Here is a 22,796-nt window from a genome sequence, read left to right as displayed (position 1 = left end):
TGTCCACTTTCATCTCAACTAGGAGGAGGCCTAATCTGATACGTCACTTGACACTGCTGGAGGACATGGAGGATGTGGCGATCATTCGCAAATTCCGTCTAGGTAGAGCCACCCTCAAGACCCTTTGTGATCTGTTGGAGACCCACCTACAGCCTCACTGGACATATCCAACAGCTTTCACACCAACTTATAAAGTAATGGCAGCCCTCAATTTTTTTGCCACTGGATCGTTTCAGGAGACCGTGGCCAGTGCTGGTGGGATGTCTCAACCCATGTTCAGCATTGTGCTGCGGGAAGTTCTGTCCGCCATGATGATCTACAAGGACAGATATGTACATTTCCCCAGGGGTGCTGAATTGGCAGCTGTGAAAGGAGACTTCTATCCCCTTGGGCACATCACCCATGTTATTGGTGCCATAGACTGCACACATGTCGGTCTTGTGCCACCACAGGCAAGTGACCACATTTTTCGTAATAGAAAACATTACCACTCCATCAATGTGCAGGTGGTGTACCTGGCATATATGACCATCTCAAATTTGTGTGTTCCAGATTCCCCAGCTCTGCCCATGACTCCTTATTTCCTGCCCGGCTGATGGCTAATCTGCTTCCCGACCGTGCATGGATTGTGGGTGAGTATGGCTAGTTGTATGGCGTGCTGGGTGTATGACCTGCTGCCCTCTACCTGTGCAGCATTGCAAGGTGTATTTGTCATTCCTAGGTGACTCTGCCTATCCCAGCCGTCCATGGCTGCTGAGCCCACTGCGTAATCCCAGGACCCCGGCTGATATCAGATACAATGAGGTCCATGGCAGGACACGTTGTGTGGTGGAACATACTTTTGGTCTGCTCAAGTAACATTTCCGCTGCTTTGACAAAACCAGAGGTGCACTGGCATACTCACCTGGGAAGGTGCGTAAGATCGTAGTGGCATGCTGCATGCTCTATAACCTGGCCATTCACAAGCAGATTCCCCTGCTTGTGGGTGGGAGGGAGGGCTTCATCATGCTGGGTGATCATGAGGACCCAAGGCCCCCGCCTGCACAACAACCTGAGTCCAGTGGTGAGGACAGTGGAGAGGAAGAAGGTGGTGACATGTGTCAACAGCTTATCACCCGCTACTTCACTTGACAGTGGTTGACGAAGTCCAACATATACATTGTCTGGTGAGATTGCTGTTGTCATGAAGGGCTATGTGGGAATGGTTTAAACAGCCAGATGTGAAGTCACCTGTGTGTGGATATGTGACTGTGACATGTCATCTGTGAACGTATACGGGACGTGTATGGTGACACTTTTTGCACATTGTGGTCTCTGCATGTTGGTTTATGTAGATGGTTGGTGTAGTGTAATTTGTGTGATGCCACACTCACACCAGTGAATGTTGTTCTGTTGTGTTTCCCTAGGTGCCTCAAACTTATCCTTGCCTACATACAGTACATACTTCTGATACATTCTGGACATTTTGAAGACTGTACATCCTGCACTAAAGACAAATCTGACAGACAAACAGTGTGTAAGGTATTTTATTTACAAAGTTGACATGTGAGGGGGTGGGCATATTTACATGTAGGTGGTGATTGTGCAGTGACTTGACAGTCAAGGTAAATGAGATATAAGAGTAGATACCACTTTGATGTGGTGACCCAGTCCAACAAACAGGTGCCATTCACAAGGCGGTGTGGGGATGGACAGTCCAAACAGTCAATGCAGTGGAGAAGAGGGTTTCCATCAGGGCTAGCTCGGTGACTGGCATTTGGCCGGTGCTTCACCTCCAGTGACTCCAAGGCTCTTCTTCGGATGGCCCCTTGGTCGCTTGGCTGGGGGGGCCCTGCTGTGGTGCCAGCGGCATCTGAGGACTCACACCTCTCTGTGACCACAGGGGAGGATGGTGAACTGTTATCCTACGTCCCACCAGAGGGGGGTGGAGGTGTTGGTTGGGACGCAGACCAGTCCCTCAGTAACGCCACTTGCTGGCCCATGAGGTCCACCATTTGTCCAATGCGTGTGTCAATGGACCTCATCAGCAGGATGAGCTCGCGTAAAAGATCGTCCGATCTGCCAGTTTGTCCCAGGGCCTGTTCGTATGCCCCAAGAACTCTGAGGGTGACCCTGGCCCTCCCACCTGCCCTGCTGTCACGGACCTGTTGCCTTGCCACTGTAGGTCCCCGCACACTCTCCCTGCCATCCTCAGTTGGTGGTGTGGGGTCGACATCCTCTGGGACAGGGAGGGTGTTGCAGGTGGCACTGATGGTGGTGGTGGTAGTAGAGGCGGCAGCGGTGGCAGTGGATGCACAGGCCGTAACAGCAGGGGTCTGCTGTGCAGTTGGTGTTGCAGCAGATGTGGTGGTGGTGGAGGATGGGGTCCTGGGACCTGTTGCTCCCTGGCACACCACATGGGCCAGCCTCAAGCTCATCGTCCAGATAATCCTGGGAGTCTACATCCAAGAGTCCATGTACTCTGCTGGTCGTTGGTGTTATCCTCAGCAGTAAGTTCTTGGTCACCTGTGGATTTGATGGGGAATGGTCATTATTGTGCACTCTGCAAGCATTCTGTTAGCTATGTGTCATCCACTGGCCGTACACTACACAATTGACAGATCTTCACTTTGTTTTCTAAGTGCACTACAGTGCCTCCTAACATGGTGCAGTGGTACATACATTACTTGTACATGGTGTGAGGTATCAATGCATACCATGCAAATCGTACTGGAGTCATGTTTACAGGGACCTGTTACCATGTAGAGACCAGCACAACATCTTTTCATTGTTGTCACCTTGTTGATTTGTCTGACCTGGCAGACGTCACATCTGGGAATGGACTGTCCATTGTATTGTACTGCATGAATTTTTCCTGTCATGTACAGATTTAGATTTATGAGCCCACACATGCTTCCTCAATATTGTTATGGTCCTTGCTGGTTGGGCCACATGGCAATGCACTCATCAGTGTGTGCTGTGCATGGTTGTGCCCAGTCTTCCTTGTGCATGTACATTGGTATGTCACTCTTTGTTATCTGTGACAGTTCCCTTTGCTTACCTGTGTGCACACGGTGCATGTCATGCAGGGTCGGTGTGCATATTTGTGCAATGAGAGGGCTGGTGTTGCCATATGGCATGCTTACATTAGTGAGAAATGTGTGGGTGCACGTACGGGCTACCTACCTGTTAGGTGAAGGTGAACACTGCAATGGCTTTCAACTGCTTGTGGGTAGGAGGGAGTGCTCCATCATGCTGAGGTGTGGGCCAGGGAGCTTGGTGGGAGGTGGGAGTAGTGGTACAGGCTGCCTGTGCTCATGCTCCCATGGTAATATTGCTGGCTACGTTTAGGGTAAATGGGAGTGAGTGAAGGTTGGATCTGTGAGACAGGTATTTGTGGGTGCAGATGTATGGGATTTGTCTTGGGTGGTGTGGGTTTGTGTTTGTGCAAGACAGTACATATCGGTGTGTTAGTAAACATTTGTTTGAACTTACCAGCCTCTACTCCCCCGGATACTCCTGTGAGACTCTCTGGATGCAGTATGGCAAGCACCTTCTCCTGCCATGGTGTGAATGTTTTCTGTGGGATGGGAGGGACACTGCCAGTCCGGTTAGCCAGCTCCCAGTTCTTTCTCCACCTCTCTTTGACAACCCTCGTGAGATCATGCCACCGCTTCATGATCTCCTTCTTGGATCACTGGGTGGTCCCTACTTCATTGACCCTTTGTACTATCCTCTCCCACATTTGTGTCCTTGTGGCTAATGGTGTCTGTTGGACCAGGCTACCAAACAGTTGTGATTCCACCCTGACTATCTCATTGACCATGACTGTCAACTCACTCTCTGTGAATTTTGGCATTTTATGACAGGACATGGTGTGTGGTGTGCAAAGTGTTTGTGGGTGCAGGGGTGTGGATGGTGTGTGTGGTGTTGGTGTGTGAGGTGTGTTATGTGCTGGGGGCTTGGTGGTAGTGGTGTGATGGTGTTGGTGGTGTTGAGTGTGCTGTGTTGTGTTGCCTCTCCTCTCAGGTGTGGTGTATGCCCTTCTCTTCTGGAGTGTTGCAAAGGATTGTGGTCAGTGAAGGGGCTGGTTTTATACCCAGCTATGTGGGTGTGTCCAAATGGGGTTTTGCTGTCAGGTGTGTTGTGGGTATTGTCCTGGGATTGTATGTTTCCGTTGGCATGTATTTGTTTCATTGGTATGTGTTTTGTGTATTTGGGGGGCATGGGTACTTTGATTTGTGCAATGTGTGACAATTTTGTGGGGTTTTAGTCTGCCATGTTTTGTATGGATCGTCCACTGCGGTGACTGTGCTGCAGCTCTTCGCTGGCTCTCCCATTCACTGCAGTGTGCGAACGCAGCGGTCGGAAACAGCGGATTATACCGCGGGACCAGCGGGGATATCCTAATTTACCGTGCGGTGTCTCCGCTATGCTTGCAGCGGGTTGTAGATTCTCCGCTGCGTTTCCGACCGCCGCGCTCGGATTTTGGACATCACCGCCAGCGACAGGCGGTTTTTCTTTGACCGTTTCTGCCGTGGACAGTCTTTTTTGGCTCTTGATCATAATTTGACCGCCGGTTTTTCCACGGTCCCGGCGGGTGGTTGTTTTCCGCCTCAATGGCGGTCGGGGTGATTTTCCAACCGCCATCCTAATGGGCCCCTTTGTCTCTAACCGACCCTGAACTCTAACCTCTCTTTACCTCTACCGCCATTACCCTTAACCTTACCCACTCCTTAACCCTAAGCCATCTCTTTTCCCTTAAATTATTTTTCTTAAATTACATAATATTTTTGCCAATAAAGAAATGCTTACCTGGGCTGGAATGTACCCCTTCTTGAGGTTGATGAAGGTAATCATAATGACGATATTAAGGCAGATGTATTCAGGCTGTTTACAATCGAATCACTGTAAAGAAATTTTGCTCCAATCAATAAATGGAGGTTGTGAAAAATAATCCTGTATTCCTATTGCTTTTACGTCAATGTCTATTTGTAGCTGTATGTCATAATGTGTGCTTATATATTTTAGAATCAGATATGAATGTAGTTTTCTTATTAATCTAGAGAGCACTTTAGTTTCGACACGCCTGCTAAGTTTAACAGCTGTAATGGACGTAGAAAGCATTTAATTTGCTTCAGTACAATTGCACATTTCTTGAATCTCACAGTAAAATATAGCCTTGCTTTAGATGTTGGCAACCAGAAGCGTGATTTTAAGAAATTAATGAAGTCAGTAGTGTGCTTATGTATTCAGCAGCTGTGGAGCATTGCCCCCCGCCAACACTCTCAAAAACATAGAGGGAAAAACAATAATAATAAAACGTCTCAGGTCGGCCAAAACTACATGGACAGTGAAGCTCTCTCTAACCCCAGCTGCATTGTTGGGATGGAGAGAGCAGGTGCATTCTCCCAGTCTGTCTGGTAGTGCAAATCAACCCTGCTTAGGCCAATCCTGAAGCTTCTCTAATGCATGAGAGCAGCTTCATGATTGGCCACAGGACTGTCTGGGAGCCTGTGCCTGCCTGCAGTGGAGAGAAGAGCGCAATCCTGGAGAGAGACAGGTAAATTCTTTTTTATTTTTGTTTTGCCTCCGACATCCATACCCTCTCCACCACCCGACCCTCTCCCCCGCCCCACCTCTTATCATTGACACGAGCCGCTCTTGTATGTATTGTATCATTTGCTTCAAGGATGTATTGCATTTTCTTCCTAAGAACCTGTCATCTGTCTATTACATGTGTAACTAGTTTCTGTGACGTGGTCACGCCCCATAGATTCATATAAAGAGATAAATATATATAAGGAGCTCAAGTTGCCGTACATTTTAGCATTACATGCTCCATGTGGCTTTTTCTGGGCAAGAACTCTGGTCGGTGGAAACAATAATTGTCTCTTGTTTTATTAGAACATTTTTAGTGATAAACAAGTTGTACATTACGATACATACACATATTGTGTCATGTCATTTTCTGTGCAATCCTGCAAACTTACAGTAAACTTACAGTATCTGTCAGTTACATTCATAGCTTTCTATGCCCTTCCAACCCTCTCTTCATCACTTGTACTGATAACTCCTTCTTTCATAATATACATTTTTCCTTAACACAGTTATGAGTATCCATTTCAACTCTCTAACTCAAATAAATGAATCACTTCTATGCTCAGAAAGAGTACCATTCAACATCAATAGACCAGATTAGTACTCTAACTCTGATTACCGGTTGCACAGCAGAACAGAATGTACTTTTCCTCCTGAGATCAGTTTCCCTCCCATCAAAACTCTGGCTTACATCGAGACCTGCGTTACTTCCTTGAAATCTATCATTTTAGCTTCCCATAAGGAGTTCACCCATAGTGACAAGTTACTTTTTTAAATTCTATCAATCTTTCAAAAAGTCACCCCAATATTCTTCAAACGTATCCAGCCGAGCAGGGTTCTCCAAAGTCGGTCCTGGAGGGCCAGATCTATGCCAGATTTTTAGCATATCCCCATTTAGATAAATGTAGTTATCTTACAAATCTGACATGGATCCTGTTCTGGCTGATTAAGTATCTTTTCATAAGATGCCAAGTGATACACTTCTTGTAACCAGGGGCCTTATTCTCAAGGAGTCATCGCCCAGTTAAAGGCACTTTATCGCAGCCAAAGTCACGATAAATTTATCACCCCATTCACAAGCAGGTGCTAACAGCTGACATCACCAGTTTACCCGTGGTAGCAGCCACAAAAAACATCGCCACAGACGACTCCGGCAACTATTGCTAATGAGATGCAGAGTAGGCGTTCCCGTGCCAAAAGCCGCAACAACACCACTACGCAACATTCTCAACACCAGCCAGATTGGTGATAAGATCACAAAGCATGCGATAAGGCGCGCTAGCAGAAGGAAAGTAACACCTGCTCTGACCTGGTGCACAGTTGGACGACAGCCTGCACCACAAAGGGGAGCCCAGCCCAGAGCCACACCTGAAGGGCCACAGATGCCATGGAGCCACTGATCATACGGGCCGGACACCCAAGAGGGACACAACACCCACCGCCACCACACACAGGACCACCCCCTACCCCCCCTGGGCCCCACCCCGGGCACACCCCACCTCCCCCGGACCAAGACACTGCACATCAACGGCCCGAAAAAATGAAAAAAACACCTGCCTGATGTTGCACAATTGCAGCTATCAACATATATGTGAGTACAGAAATCCTAATTCATTCATGCACCATTGAAAGACCAAACAAAATGTTATATACTAATTTGTCTCCAAACAACTATTTTGAATAGTCATGGCGGGCATCCCTGGACAATCTGTGACTCACAACCTGCAAGACAATATCCAAGATAAGAAGGTGTGTCAGGCACTCATCAAAGGACAGGGAGAGAGAGAAAGAGAGAGAGAGAGACTGAACAAGGACCGCAATGCCAACCGGCTCATGCAAACATGCCAACAGCTGCATGTGTCTCGAAATTCGTACACCACAAATCACAGGCCCTGGCATTAAAGTCTAGAAAAAAAACAAAAATGCCTACTCCACTCTTATTTTTACTACACCTTCTTTCAAAAGGTCAAACCACGACTTGTTTAGTTTGACACGGTATTTTTATTTATACCATCCAATTTTTTATATTTTTGAAGATTATTTTTTCAGAGTTCATAAATGCAAAACAAGACCACTGTACATTGATCTATTTACAATAATGTACAATATGTTATGTTATATGTTATATTGGTATTTATAGCGCGCACAACTACTCATGAGTATCCTGGCGCGAAGCAATAATACACATATGGCGAGAGAAATGCATTAATAGGCCTGGCCGAAGAGGTGGGTTTTGAGAAGTTTTTTAAAACATTTTATCTCCTGAGTGTGGCATAGGACTGTAGGAAGGGCATTCCAAAGAATGGCTGCTTTTACAGAAAAAGATTGGCCCCCCCAACCTGGCGCGACGGAAGTAAGGAATTACCATCAAGCGCTGGGATGCCGATCTTAAAGGACGTCGGGGCATGTAGAAGGCCACTCTCTTCCTAATGTAGGAGGGGCCTGAGTCATGCAGGGCTCTCTGAGATAGGACCAGGGCCTTGAATTGTATCCTCTGTGCCACTGGAAGCCAGTGCAGTGAGGACATTTGCGCTCTTATGCTAGTTCGTTTAGAGATGCCCAAGAGGAGTCTCGCCGCAGCATTCTGGATAAGTTGTAGCTTATTAACCAGGAATGCTGGTATGCCCAAATAGAGTGCGTTGGCATAGTCCAGGCGAGACAAGATGAGTGCTCGGGCAACCATCTCCTTGGCCTGTTGGGGAAGCAGGGGAAAAAAACGGCCTAAGGACTTAAGGGTCCCAAAGCAGATGCCCGAGAGTCTTTTTATGTGTTCTGAAAACCTTAGATCTTCCTCAAACCAGATGCCTAGATTCCTGCCTAGGCCACTTTCCGAAAGGGGGCGGAGAAAATCCGAGCGCCACAGTGCTTCTGAGAACTGAGCGGGGAATTGGCCATAGAGGATGATTTCTGACTTTCCCTCATTACATTTTAGTTAGGTCTGGGCAAGCCAGGTGAATACGGTTGCCAGGCATTTTTTTGCTGCATCAACTTCTAAGTTCGAGTTTTCCCAGGTAAACAGCAGCTGGGTGTCGTCGGCATAGGCCATAATCTTAGCGCCCAGTTCTTCGGCCAGGAAGATCAGGGGGTTCATATATATGTTAAAAAGAAGCAGGCTCAGCGTCGAGCCCTGCGGGACCCCTGTCTGAACTTCTCTGGCCGAGGACGAGTAGGGCGGCATCCAGACTTGCTGGGTGCAGGAGCCAAGAAAGGATTCCAGCCATGACCACACGGCCCCAGAGATGCCAATAGATGATAGGCGCGCTAGCAGAAGTTGGTGGGGTACCGTATCAAAGGCGGCAGAGAGGTCCAATAAAATCAGAACCGCTCTGCCGCCCCTGTCCAGGCAATCCTTAATTGACTCTGTCACCTCGACCAGAGCCGTCTCAGTGCTAAAAGACGATCGGAAGCCAGACTGCGCTGGGTGGAGGGCCTCCGACTCCTCCACAAAAGCGTTCAGTTGGCGAAAGACAATCTTCTCGCAGACTTTAGCCAAAGCCAGTAACAGTGAAATGGGTCGATAGTTAGCTGTTGTGAGTGGGTCAGCCGAGGGTTTCTTTAATAGTGGAAGGAGCTTAGCTTGCTTCCATTGTCTTGGCACCGTGGCTGATTGCAGCGACCTATTTACCAGGCTTGTGACTTCGGCGCCTATAGTGTCCGCCACTCCAGCCAAAACCCTGGCGGGGCAACGATCAGAGGGTGAACCAGATTTTAAAGATTTAAGGATGGTCAGAATATCGGGTCGTTCTGCCATGTCGAACTGGGAGAGGTGCCTGCTAGGAGGGGGGGGGGCAAAATGTGCAGTTAGGAGACAGGAGAGGTGGGGCGGTGAACAGTGCTAGTCCCTCTTCAATAAGTTTAATCTTATCGATGAAGAAGGATGAAAGCTCCTCACACCAACCCGCCGAGATGGGGATGATCTTTTGCTCTGCTCGGGGGGACATGAAACTTTGAACAATGGCAAAGATCTCCTTGCTGTTATTATCGGCTTTCATGATTCTGGAAGTATAGTACTCACTTTTTGCTTTTTTTACCGCAGTGTAGTATATTCTCTGAGAGGCGCGGAGGTTAGCTTTGGCTAGCGGACTATAGGCCACCCTCCAGAGTCGTTCGAACTTCTTACAGTTCCGCTTCAGGTTATTTAGCAGAGGCGAATACCATGGTTGGGAGGGCACCTCACGTTGATTTATTCTTGACACAGGTTTGCAGATGGCTTTTACCCCATTGCTGATCCAAGTGTTAAATTGGTCAACGTGTCCTTCAAGATCGTGTGCAGGGGCTACCTGCCGGTGAGATAAAGCCTCGGCAAGTCCTGGAATGCTAATTTTCCGGGCAAGAGCCCCAGAGGAGAGAGGAGATTGGCGAAGCGGCTTGGCCATGGCCCAAGAGAACATAATCACGGCATGGTCAGACCAGGATACTGGCCAGGGATCGCTCATGTCTAGTGAAAAATTGGAGCACACCAGATCTAATGTGTGACCTTGTGAGTGGGTGGGTTGAATAACCCACTGGGTCAGCTGGGTTGTATTCAAGAGATCTACAAGGGCCAGAGTGTCTGGGTCCCTGGGGGAATCTAAATGGATGTTGAAATCTCCAAGAAGGAGAAATTTTGGGAAGCGGAGAACACATCTGCCAGTGACTCGCCCAAGGAATTTAAAAATAATCCAGTCGGCCCAGGTGGTCGATAAATCAGCGTTCCCCCTAACGTGAAGTGGGGCGTCAGAATAAAGGAAAAATCCAACTCTTCTCCCTCCTGGATTCTCGTGGATTTTTCGCAGACAAAAGCCCAAGATTCCCTGAACACCACAGCAGTGCCTCCACCTCTTCCCGAGCACCGATCAGCTCGAGCTAGGTGATAGCCACGGGGGACTGACCACTGGAGCACAAGACTCCCTGAGCCAGGTTTCCGTAATACACAGAATATCGAAATTATGGTCCGTTATAAGCTCATAGATGTTACCGGCATGTTTCACCATCGAGCGTGCATTAATCATGGCAGCCCGGATGGTCGGCGTATGCAGTTCCTTTAAGGGAGGATCCGACTGCAGAGGAGGGATGTGGAAATTACAGTCCGGGCAGGCCCAGACATTATCTGATGCCAAGTTTCAGCGTTTCTGCTCAGCATGCGAGCCCGGGTTTAAAGAAAGTAGGGCAACTCGACTGTAAGGGCGCAGAATGGGATGACCCTTGGCGAAATTGGCAGCTTAACAGGCCCTTGGCCCGGTCCTGGCACGGACGGGCGCAGACGGGCTTGCCTTAGGCACGCCTTTGGCGCGCCCGCGGCGCGCCCGCTGTGCTCGTCCGCTGCGCGTCCGGCCCAGTGTGGCTCTAAATAGTCGCGTCTGGTGCCTGGAGCGCTAACCCCGCCGGAACAGGAATACCGGAAGTGGTGCAAGGTGAGGTCTTCCCTCCGCAGCAATCGGCAAAGCTGTGGCGGACCGGGGAAGCCTCGAGCAAGTGAGTGAGACAGATGAGTGGAGCACAAGTTAAAATGTATTCCCTCTTGTTAAAAACCTCAATCGTTTTTTAAAATCAATAGTGTAAATACATTTGTGCAAAATAACAACAGAGCCCACATATTTAAAAACCTATATCGTTTTTAAAACAGGCCTTGAGCAGGGTAGCTACGATAGGAGGTGACTTTTAGATCAGCTATAGCCTCGATTCCAATGCTCGCCAGCAGTGTACAAACCGCCTATTTGACTATTGACTAAGTTTGGCAAACTTGAAGGAGCAAATAGTCATCCACAGTATTAATTAATAAGATCTGATTTTCAAATATATTATTTCATTAATTGAACTCCGTATTGGCTTACTTTGTCTATTCATTTATGGAATTTAAGTGTACATAATGTGTTGTTTTGTTTAAAATTGTTTCTGTTTTGGATGATTGATATCGATAAATCAATTTTGATTTAGTTTTTTGTTATGTGTATATCTTCAATGGTATTGTACAGTATTGTAAATAAATCAATGTACAGTGGTCTTGTTTTGCATTTATGAACTCTGAAAAAATAATCTTCAAAAATATAAAAAATTGGATGGTATAAATAAAAATACTGTGTCAAACTAAACAAGTCGTGGTTTGACCTTTTGAAAGAAGGTGTAGTAAAAATAAGAGTGGAGGAGGCATTTTTGCTTTTTTTCTAGATATTATAAGGTCAGCCTACCCCATGCCCCTATGGACCTAACTCCATAGTTTAACTGGCATTAAAGTCAGCACGAAGGCCACATCACATTTCAGAAATTCAAGCAGTAGTCAGACTAAAATTAGGAATGAAAGCTCCTTTGTCACAACACACAAGGCGGTAGGCCCACCGACCCTCCGACCTTGGTCCTGAATGCGGCTGGCACACCCTGCGTGAGATACCAAACCAGCCTCCGACGACTCCCACACCACGAACTGCACTAAAGAAAAACCAACATGGCCACACACACTTGTTCCTGCACGACCTACACCTGCAAGGGATGCCCTTGACACATTGGCCAAAAACTACCCATACTTCTAAACGTTGCACACAAATGACTCATTGCCCTGAGCTGCAGCATATCATCCACAGAACTGGCTCCGGTCTGAGGAGTGCCGGTGCTACGAGACCAACAAACACAATGGCAGGCATTCCCGGGCACATGCACAACCCCAGTCACGTGGAAGTGTAACGTGCACGAATGCTGAATCTGTTGGGATCTGAGCCAATGGCAGTGTTGCGAATCAGTAACAGTCTGAGTTTCCGTCTTGCCTACATCACCTGCGTCCAGCCCTGGTTCCACTGTTGATCATGCACATTCGAGTGCCCCATGGAGGTCTGCCTATCCAACGCAACGGTAGCTGAATTGGAGTATGACCTGACAGTGCGCCCCTAGGTTGGCCCATGAACAGGAGTGTCACCAGAATACCCGAGCATCAGATGCACTGATCTTTGACGTATGTGCTGGCAGTTGTGCATGGTAGATTGCACAAATCCTCGTGTGCAGTGACCACATCGAGGCGCTACCCTACTGGGCAGTGTTGCGGATTGGGGAAACTGCGTGGACTGAGCACATCTACCCGGACCATTTAATGGATTGGGTCACCCTGGTGTTCCTTGAACCCGACAACGATGTACTATTGGAACACATTGCCCATGAAGCTGCGCTGGCATTCATGGACGAGTAACTACATTCCTGCAACCACATTCTGGAACTCTCTCCCCGCCCATCTTAGATCTTCCACTCATTATTCGCACTTTCGAAAGGCGCTCAAAACCTTTCTTTTCGCACAGGCCTTTCCACAATAACTGTCCTTCTTCCCCTTCCTCCTCCGACCCTCTTGCCCTCCCGGGATCAGTACTTCACAGCGCCATGAAACCGCCAGGTGTACGTGCGCTCTACAAATGTTTTAAACTCAAACTCATGTTTTTTTAAACTCAAACTCAAACATCGGACTGTCACCCATAGCACAGGTCCCAACACCTTGTTGCATGGTGGGGAATGGTCACATATCCCACCACAACAGTTGACATGTCTGCCTTCATCTGGATTCTGAATGCATGTGCGTGGAACTACGCGTGTGTGCACACGCCTGTGCAAGGTAATGCACATCCATGGTCGGAGAAGCACAGCGTCGTTTGGCAACGTTCCCAATTCGGACATACAGCTGGGGGGAGAGGACACACATGGCAATGTAGCATGACATGACCCTTCCACCTGATCACTGTCAGCAGAGCCGACAGTCGGAGCAGTTCGGTGGCACAGCTCTATGCAGACCCCATGGGCTGTTAGTTGTGTCCCCTCAGACGGGGCAATGGACAGACGCCAAACATCACATGACTCGTCCAGCAAGGCAAGGTGGGCTGAGACCGTTGCCATCCGTAATGATTTTGTGTACATTTTTGCCTCCCCATGTCTTGCACGTCTACATGTTACCATGCTGCGTGTTATTGTCTCAAGCATGTCCCTGCATGTTGCGGCCGTTGCCTTGTCTGTACTGACACGCACATGCCAATAAAGCCTATGCAACTGCACTACTGTCCAACTGTGATGAGTGTTGATTAGATTTACACATCGTGTGCCACAATGAGCATCGTCCCTACACAGGGAGGGACTGAGTGATGCATGTACAATGGGGGTGGGTCCCTTTTGACTGCTCCACCTCTGTGAGCCAAACACTGTGCGTGGGATAGTTGCTGGCAGGCGTGTGCACTTATGTGTCTACCACAATGTGATTATGGTGTCCAACCTCTGAACATGTGGAGCAATGCTATGAATCTAAACTGAATGTGTTCACACAGATGTGTGTGACTAGGTATGCGAAGTGAACTTCTGTTGTCACTTGCGATGTAGGACAACACTTCTGGCCTGCTACCGATTTGGTCATTCCTAGACACAGTCCTATTTAATACATGCACGTGTGCCTACATTGGTGGGTTGCGAGATTGTTGTTCATGTGCAATGAGGCCACAACTAGTACTCACCTTCACAGTCATCCAACTGGCCATATGGTTCAGGATTCAACATGCGCATTGATGTAATTTACCAGGGTGTACCTTCTTGTGCAATCATTGTCCATACATACATCCGTACTTTTATACTTGAGTGAACATAGTCATGACACATCTGTGTTATTTCGAATGTTTTATTCACATTCGCGTGAAATCCAGAGCTGGAGCTCTACATCGCCATGCCAAGCCCACATTAAATGGGAGCCCAGTGGTGGGCCAACCTGATTCCTTTGGGGATTGAAAAGTGATTTGGAAGAGGGAGAGTGCATACCGCAGCAGGATTGCTGTGTAATTGTCAACCAGTGAAGATATGGTAGTCTATGTCATGGTCCAGGTGTATGTCGCAGAGTATTCCGGGGGTCTGTGGAAGGTGTTGTTCCAGGGCATGATGCATAGGGCAGAACCAGGCAGAGACAGGTCATATGGCGGTGATGGATGCTACTACCTCCTTCCTCACATAGTAATTACCATCCACATCTCAGTCCTCTGATACTTCCTCTGTGTCCGGTGTGTCCGGTGTGTGTGGCGGGGTAATGGGTGCATCACTGTATGCCACAGACACATCAGGGTGCGAAGGTGATAGGGCTCCATCACTGTGTGACACTGACACATCAGGGGTCAGAGATGTGTGTGTCGCAGTTCCCGCTACAGTCATCCGGGAGCGGCTCAGTGGCTGCAATGGCAGGATGATGAACTGCAAGGCATGGAAGATCCCAGCTACATCTCACTGGTGTTCAGCCGTGGCAGCCATACTTCCAGCCTGCATCTGCTCCATGGTCTCAACTGTCCTGCGCATCTGTGGCAACTCTGTGCAGTCATCGCTGGTGCCTGTCTGACTAGGCAGTTCTTGTATCCGAGAGATGGTCCCAGCGATGTTGGCCAAGGATGGTCATGGAGCATGGTGTGGACAGTGTGTGTCCGTGAGGGAGCTCGAAACCCACCCACAGCTGGACGGCCAACTCCACCTTGCAACCCAACACACGGCATTGAAATTCCATGTGTTGTTCGTGGGGGTCCTGGGAGACAGCCGTGGTGGTGTGTGTTTCCTGCTGTGTGGTCTGTGCAGTTGGTGGGGTCCCCTTGAGGCAGCTGGGCGGCCATGCTCCCGGGGGTCGTGTGCGGAGGCTGTCCATTAGCCGTTATAGGGTGTCTGAACATATGTGCAGGTTGTCCTCTTTATTATCACTGATGGGATTTGTGGTCTGCTCCCAGACGGGAAGTGGGAAGTGTTGTTTGTCCCCCTGCAATGTTAAGGGGAGATGCAGGTTAACAGAGGTTCCCATGTATGTTGCAGCTTTATAGATGTTTACATACAGACTGCATGACAATGCAAATTGTGACTGTTTTGGTGGAGCTGACTATTTGATGGCAGACAGTAGGTTTTTAGAGAATATGACGGATGTGAGGTAGCACCCGTACATTGTCATTACACAGTGTCAGGCAATGCCAGATGTGAGTGGACAGTTACTACGCACAAGCGGAACCTGTTGTTTCCTCTGTGGTGTAGGTGTTGTACTTTGCCCCACATTGCCGGCGCCGGACTGTTGGCAGTGCTGGCAGCTCTTTGCCCTCCAAAGTGACGTCGGCCCGCCACAGGTTTTCTTAGACCCCATGGCCCCCATGGGCATCTGCCTGTCGCCGCTGGGCATGGGTGTTTTAGCACTGCTAGCTCTGGGCGTGCTCTACCATCTATATGCCGGTTTTCTGGGTGGCCGCCTGTCCACTCTCTTGCTGCCCGCGGGAGAAGAGGATGGACAGGCGCCTGTGGCTGGAGATGAGACTAAACACGTTGACCTGCGTAAACTGCTAGCTGTGTCTCTGGTAGCGGCAAAGCGTGGTGGAGACAAGGTGCGAGAAGTGCGGGAGGCGGGTGTCGGGTGAGAAAAGCAAGGGTAAGTCCCGCGAAGGAGCCGACGACAAGATCACAGACGGCAAAGTGTAGTCCAACTGGCAGATGTACTACACTATCCACAACACCTTCCCCGATCTCCAGATCAATTCTGAAGAACAAGTTGTTAAAGATGAGCACAATCACCTGTCATGGGATGGAAATATTCCAGATGACGTGATTAAGGCAACACCAGAAGGAAAAGAGGTTCGGGCAGACAGTATTACTATCTGGATTGATCCACTAGATGCTACACGGGAGTATACAGCGCTACAACACAGGCATGTGAAATCCTATATTACCAATGCACCTGCTTCAACTGGGAAGAGATTCAGAGTTTTCTAAATTGCGTCTCCTGCCACCAACTCGGCGCTGCTCTTTTCGAGACGAAGCCTGAACTTCAATTGGCGGCGGCAAACTTAAAACGGGGAGCCACGATCTGTCCTTATAATGGGGACTCTATGAGCAACACGGAGCTCCTCCTTCCAGCCTGGCGACTTGGTGCTTTGTCAACGTGGCGCTAGCAAAGTGGGAAGAGGTAATGCCATTGGACCCTTTTACAGGGAGTGCCTTTCTCTACCAGCTTGACTCCCTTAAATGGCTCCCATAACTATGATGAAGATGAAGAGATGCGTCTCATTGTGCGGCCGATTTTATCTCCTTGACGATCATTATATTACAAGTGGCTCTTATGTCTCATTTTTGACTGGATCTCAAAATGGCTGCCCTCCCACTTCCCTTCTGGGCTATAGAGACTCATGGGGGCGGACTGAATCCGATCTTTCAATGACTCATCTCCCTTGCCTGACTTCTAGATGGCCAACTCAGTGAGACCCTCTGCAATGCTCTTTCCTCCCCTGGTCTATAATCTTTGATCATCGTCGGGACCTCAACCAGCCTTCACCCGTCCCTGTTCCTGCCCACCCACCAGAACATTTACTCTGTGAACTTCCCTCAACAACTGAGACCTAGCTATTTTGACTGATGCCCGGTGGAGCTACCTCATGAGCTAAAGGGGAGATGGACTTTGGATTCTCTCCTTGACCATCACCTACCCAGCCGGACTTTGGGCAAACTCTCCCGCGTCACTCCTGACCTTATCTCCCCCTTCTCCTACCACCAGCCCTCTCCGCACTACTCTTTCCAGCTCCTGACCTTTGCCCTCACCTGTCCTTGCCCTTAGTCCCCACCCTGTTTTTCTGTGAACGTTTTCTCTCAACACTTGAGAACTAGCTATTTTGTCTGATGCCCGATGGAGTTACCTGATTTAGATAAAGGGGAGACTGGCCGTGGAATCCCTCCTTCGACGTCACCTACCTAGTCGGTCTTTAGACAGACTTCCTTTGGCTCTCCTGTCGTCTCTCACCTCATCCTCCCTCTTCTAACCTCCCCTTCCCCCTCCACTATTTTTTTCTCTCCTCTCCTAATCTATTGCTTATTTTTTTACGAATTGTGTAATTGTGATCATTTTCTGTTACATTGTGGAACCTAATGTAAAGTGCTCTGATACCTTCGGGTCTAGCCAGCGCTATATAAAAATCTTTAAAAAAATAATAATAAATTGTCGTCATTGGTGATTTACTGTGGTTGCTATGTGTGTGTGCTGCATTGTGGGGGAGTCGACCCTGCAGCTCTGATTTCGTGGACCCATGTCCCCTTGAGGTGGTGTGCCTTTGCATTGTGTGCTTTTTGGGGGCTGACATGCTTGCGACTTGGATCCTTTGTGCTCTTGGACAGATTTTGTGGCCTTGTGCATTGTTTGTCTACTGCATGTATTGGACGACATGGGTAGTGGGTGCACGTAGATATGTCAGAGTGTGACCTGCTCTTTTATGGATGTGATCCACACTGGTCCACCCCCATGTCGATTCGTGCACCATGTCATGTATTTTGGCTGCTGCCATGCTATCTGTCATGCAGTGTCACCTGCTTAGTCAGTGTGGCTCACAGAGCCGCTGCTTTTTTGGATTCATCACATGTGCATGGATTGGTGTTTTCATTGGTTATTCGGAGGGGGCCCATATGTGGTGTTTGTGTGCGTGCTGCAGTGTGCCAAGGGTATCAGGGACATGTTCCACTGTCATTGTGCGTGTGCAGTGTGCTACACATCGTTGGGCATGTGTGCCATTGTGCCCATCTCCCCCCCATCTCCCCAGTCCATGGTCGTTACTCACCCTGATGCTGTTGAGTCAGGTCATTTGTGCTGTGTCTAGGCCTCCGACTCCTGCCACCGTCTCCACACTGGTGACTGTGACCACCATTTCCTCCAGCTCATCCAGCTTTTCCTGTGGCGCAGGACTCCCACCTCCAGTCGCAGTTGCAGCCTTCCTGTTGGCGGAGATTTTCTGTTTGGTCTGGCTTTTCACATCATGCCAGCGCCTCTTGACCTCCTCGACACTCCGACTGCATTGACGTTGTTGACGATGGTCTGCCATATTTCTGTTTGTGTTGCCACTGCCGCAGTGAAGGTGACGAATAGTTGTTGGTAGTGTTCTATCACCTCTGTGACGATGATCAGGTCTTCCAGCGGACTGAACCCTGTCTTTCTCTTCCTCTTCTCCTTGCCCTTCCCCCAACACGGGGTTCCATGCTAGTCCTCCGTGGGGCTTGTGGGTTTCTGCTTGTCCTCTGCACTCGGTCCGGGTGCATCCATGGTGCTACGCAGTTTGAATTGGTTTTGGTGTGGTTTTTTGGGGGGTTTTATAGTTTATTTTCCCGCATGACGCGTGGAAAAGGCAGGGCTGTCTCTGTTTTTCGGTGAATTTGGTACCGCGCTTTTGGGCATCGCAACCTTTTTGGCGTTAGTGTTTCTCATTTTTTGTTAGTTACTTTGAATTTTGCGCGGTCATTTGGCGCGTTATCATGCTACTATCGCATGGTGCCGCCGGGTTGGGAATTGGATGTTAAGACGGTGTTATTTTCTAGCGATAGACTGCGATATGCAAAGTTGCGTTAAGCTAAATTAGCGATGGTTATCACACGTTCTTGAGAATATGCTCCCAGGTTTCCAGTTTCCGACAAGAGTTCCTGCTCCACAGTCTCAATACTCAGTTTAGCTACTGCCATTGCTGTTGAGAAGCACCGTCTTCGCTGGGGAGAGATGTCCGGGTGTTGAGTAGTATTGTGCTGACCACAAGATGACTTTTCATAAAGGACTTAAAGCAATGGATCTATTTAAAATCTTCCAAACCTCTGCACGGTATGCTGGTCCCGCAATGCTTAGTCACTTGGGGGGCTGGGGGCAGTGCCACCTAATTAATAGTTTCAAGTGTCTAAATTTAAACCCAGCCTCTTTCAAGGGTTTTTGTGTGGCTCTAATATCTCCATCTGTCTAGGCCACCTTTCTCGAAGTTGCATGCAGTCGGGTTAGAGAATGTGTAGGCTGTTATCAGTTTGTGAGTATCTGAGACTACTCCTGTACCTACTCCCCATAGATTTAAGGACTAAATGCTGTTACTTGGGTCCCAGTTCTGCTTTTATGCAACTAAAATTCCCAAAATGGTGAAGGGCTTAAATCTGATTCTGTGCTTGCGTCAGGGAATGTCATAGTTCTACTTTCTACAGGTTTCCTATTCTACCAATTCTTTTGGATTCAACGTCAGGCCATGTTTGTTCCCTTCACCAATGCAGATCTTGTCATTTACACAAAAAGGAGTCCCCTATCAACCCCAAACTTACTGTGTGCTTTGTGCCAAGCATATGTCATTGCGTATAGTATGGGTTTAAGTGCCACATGTATCAAAAAAGAGTTTTGCGATTCTCAAATTCTCAAGGCTGATTTACAGCGCGTTACAAGCCCGGGCGAACTGCTCACTCGTCCTCGTTAATGAATTAAGTTAAGACATAAGAAGTATGGGAGTAAATATCAACACACAACTGCCTCGAGCAGCAACGTGACGTACACGAACGAGCAGGGTACATCTGCACTACGCGATTAAATTAAAAGTTGTAATAATGCAAGGCGCGCGCAGACCCGCCCTGTCTCCCATCACCGCTTCCCGCAGCTCGCACGCGCCATGCGCCCTCTCCCTTCTCCGCACACAAAAAACACTCCGTAGCCCACACGCCACTCACACGCAACTATAGATGAAACAAAGATGCACACACACTGCGCGGCCCACCAACCTCTGAGTCGGATTGACCCTCGACCACGCGACGGTCCTCCTGCCTTCTTCCCGATACGTCCGACTTCTGGCTGGTCAGTGGACGAAGAGGGGGTCCCTAAGATGGACGCAGGCTTTTAAGCCTCGCGCCCTTCGACCACTTCCGGGTCGTTAATACCCCCCGCGCCCATTGGTCCTTACTGTCTGCTTTCACTTCCGGGTCAGATGACCCGGAAGTGTTTCCCTGACGTGGTCGGCCCTTTGGCTGCCACTAACGACGCCACTCCCCTAAGGGGGGTGGCGCCTTGCATAGTATGGGTTTAAGTGCCACATGTATCAAAAAAGAGTTTTGCGATTCTCAAATTGCGATTTTTAGCGAATCGCAATTAGAGAATAGCAAAATGCAGTGTATCTAGGATTTGCAAAAAATTTTGCAAATCATACATATTCCTTATTTGCGAATCGCAAATTGTGATTCGAAAATAAGGAATACTTTCCCATTCATTCCTATGGGCTAGGAGGCCCATAGGAATGAACAGGAAGACATTCTCAATTTGCGATTACCAATTAGAGAATCGCAAATTGAGAATGCAATTTCAAGGTTGCAAGGGTGCCAAAAGGACACCCTGTTGCACCCCTGAAATATGCATGTGTTGACATTGTGCGCACATACATGCCCTTACGGCATGTTTGTGTGACATATGGCACTTTAAAAAAATCTAAAAAGTGTTTTTTTAAAGAAAATCGCAAATTACCACCAACTTGAAGTTGGTGGTAATTAGCAATTCCCCTTAAGGCCAAATAGCAAATTTCTGGTGCTTCCAGAATTGCATTTAAGGAATCGCAATTTGCAATTCCTTAATTGCATTTGCAAAATACAGAGGGCCATATGTATCAAGCACTAATGCGTTCGCAAACGCCGAAATTCGCAGAATTTCGGCCTTTGCGAACGCATTTTTTGGTCGAGGGACCTAAAAGCAGCGCAAAGCGCAGCTTTCGGTCCGGAGATCTTATGTTTTGGAGTAGGGCAGTTTAAACCCGCCTCTCTGCTCCGTTCGCTTCCATTGGCTGGCTTCCTAAACGGAGGCCAGCCATTGGAAGAGAAGGGAGTCACTCCAAACAAGCCCCGTCTCTTTCAGATTCGGGGGCGTAAGTTTTGCTGTTCTTTAGCTCGTGACGTCGTCCGTCACTCAGGACAGCAAAACACGCCCCCGAATCCGAAAAATTTCGGAAGCTTGAGGCCGCCATTTTGCTGCTGGTAAGGTTGAGGTAGGCTGCTCTCGCTTTCCTCGTTATTAGTTTGCTGGCCTCTTACCTCAGTTTGCAGTCTGGGAAAATAATTACAAATAATTGCAGGTGAAATGGCAAATACACGGTAGAATATGTGCCAATGGGCTTATGTCGGCACAATGCCTTCCATTCTTTGCCTACGGCAAACACCATCCGCCATCACTCCATGTCTAGAGCAGTTCTGCATCCGTGTGCTGTGAAGCCCTAGCACACAGCCACACGGGCACGCACGTTCACTCTCTTCTCGTACACCTCCAACACTTGACTGCCTCAAAAGTCTCTAACCCCTCCCCCCCCTCCCGGTGTCTGTTGCTGGATGGAGCGCTTGAAGGCCTATAATTAGGCCGTCGCGTGCCGGCGTTTTAATGTAGAAAAAAAATTAGGAGGTGCGCCTGAGGCCAACGAGCGCAGACCTGGTGCACGATCAAACGGAACACCACCGACAAACTCCATTTCATAGTTGCCCCTCACAAACGCCAGAAATGCCTCCCGAAATTTCAGCTGCAGCAGCACCTGGGTTGGCAAGGGAAACAATTCACCAGTAGGGTCCGCACGTTTAACTATTGTCAATCTGAAGCAACGGGAACATAAATCGTATGTTTTTTCTCGGTACATGTATTTAAAAACAACAACAACAAAAAACACCATGTCTCCGACCGTTTTTAGTTCTGTATGCCACAGCTTTAACAAATCTTACAAAGTTTATGTCGTCCACACCAAAAACATTCACACTTCTGTCAGACTTCTTAAGACATTGACTTGCCTGCAGCGCCGCCATTTCAGCGTGTGATGGACAGCATGCTGTAAAACAGTCTTTATGCCCCGGCCGGGACCTTACTTTGAAAAATCAGCCACTTCAATCCTGCACCTCTCGCTCCTTTCGCCTATGCCCGCAGCAGACGACCCCCCTCCCCCCTCCCCGTGCGCCTTGGTTGCAGTTGGGAAATGGAATGGGGGAGGCGGGGTCTGCGGGTGCATTGAAGTGCCTGCTGCGGGCATAGGCGAAAGGAGCGAGAGGCTCAGGATGGCACCACGGGTGGGGGGGTGCAGACCCAGCTGGGGTCGGGTGGGGGGTGTGTCGTCTGTGTTTAGCTACAGTGCTTAGGCGGTGCCCGCGAGCCCCTTGAGGTCAGAGTCTGAGGTCAGAGTCTGAGGTCAGAGTCTGATGTCAGAGTGCAGAGTCTGAGGTCAGAGTTCAGAGTCTGAGGTCAGAGTTCAGAGTCTGATGTCAGAGTGCAGAGTCTGAGGTCAGAGTGCAGAGTCTGAGGTCAGAATTCAGAGTCTGAGGTCAAAGTCTGAGGTCAGAATTCAGAGTCTGAGGTCAGAGTGCAGAGTCAGGGTCTGAGGTCAGGGTCTGAGGTCAGGGTTTGAGGTCAGGGTCTGAGGTCAGGGTCTGAGGTCAGAGTCTGAGGTCAGAGTCTGAGGTCAGAGTGCAGAGTCTGAGGTCAAAGTCTGAGG

General features: G+C 48.8%; 1 pseudogene; it reads left to right on the top strand.

Moving 5' to 3' along the window:
• The first annotated feature begins 15,668 nt into the window (after positions 1 to 15,668).
• LOC144823546 (Golgi-resident adenosine 3',5'-bisphosphate 3'-phosphatase pseudogene) lies at positions 15,669 to 16,290 on the top strand (annotated as a pseudogene).
• Positions 16,291 to 22,796: the final 6,506 nt, after the last annotated feature.

This window comes from Lissotriton helveticus, chromosome 3_1 (assembly GCF_964261635.1).
Source record: "Lissotriton helveticus chromosome 3_1, aLisHel1.1, whole genome shotgun sequence".
In the NCBI taxonomy this organism is placed as follows: Eukaryota; Metazoa; Chordata; class Amphibia; order Caudata; family Salamandridae; genus Lissotriton; species Lissotriton helveticus.
This window is presented reverse-complemented; position numbering and strand designations above follow the sequence as displayed.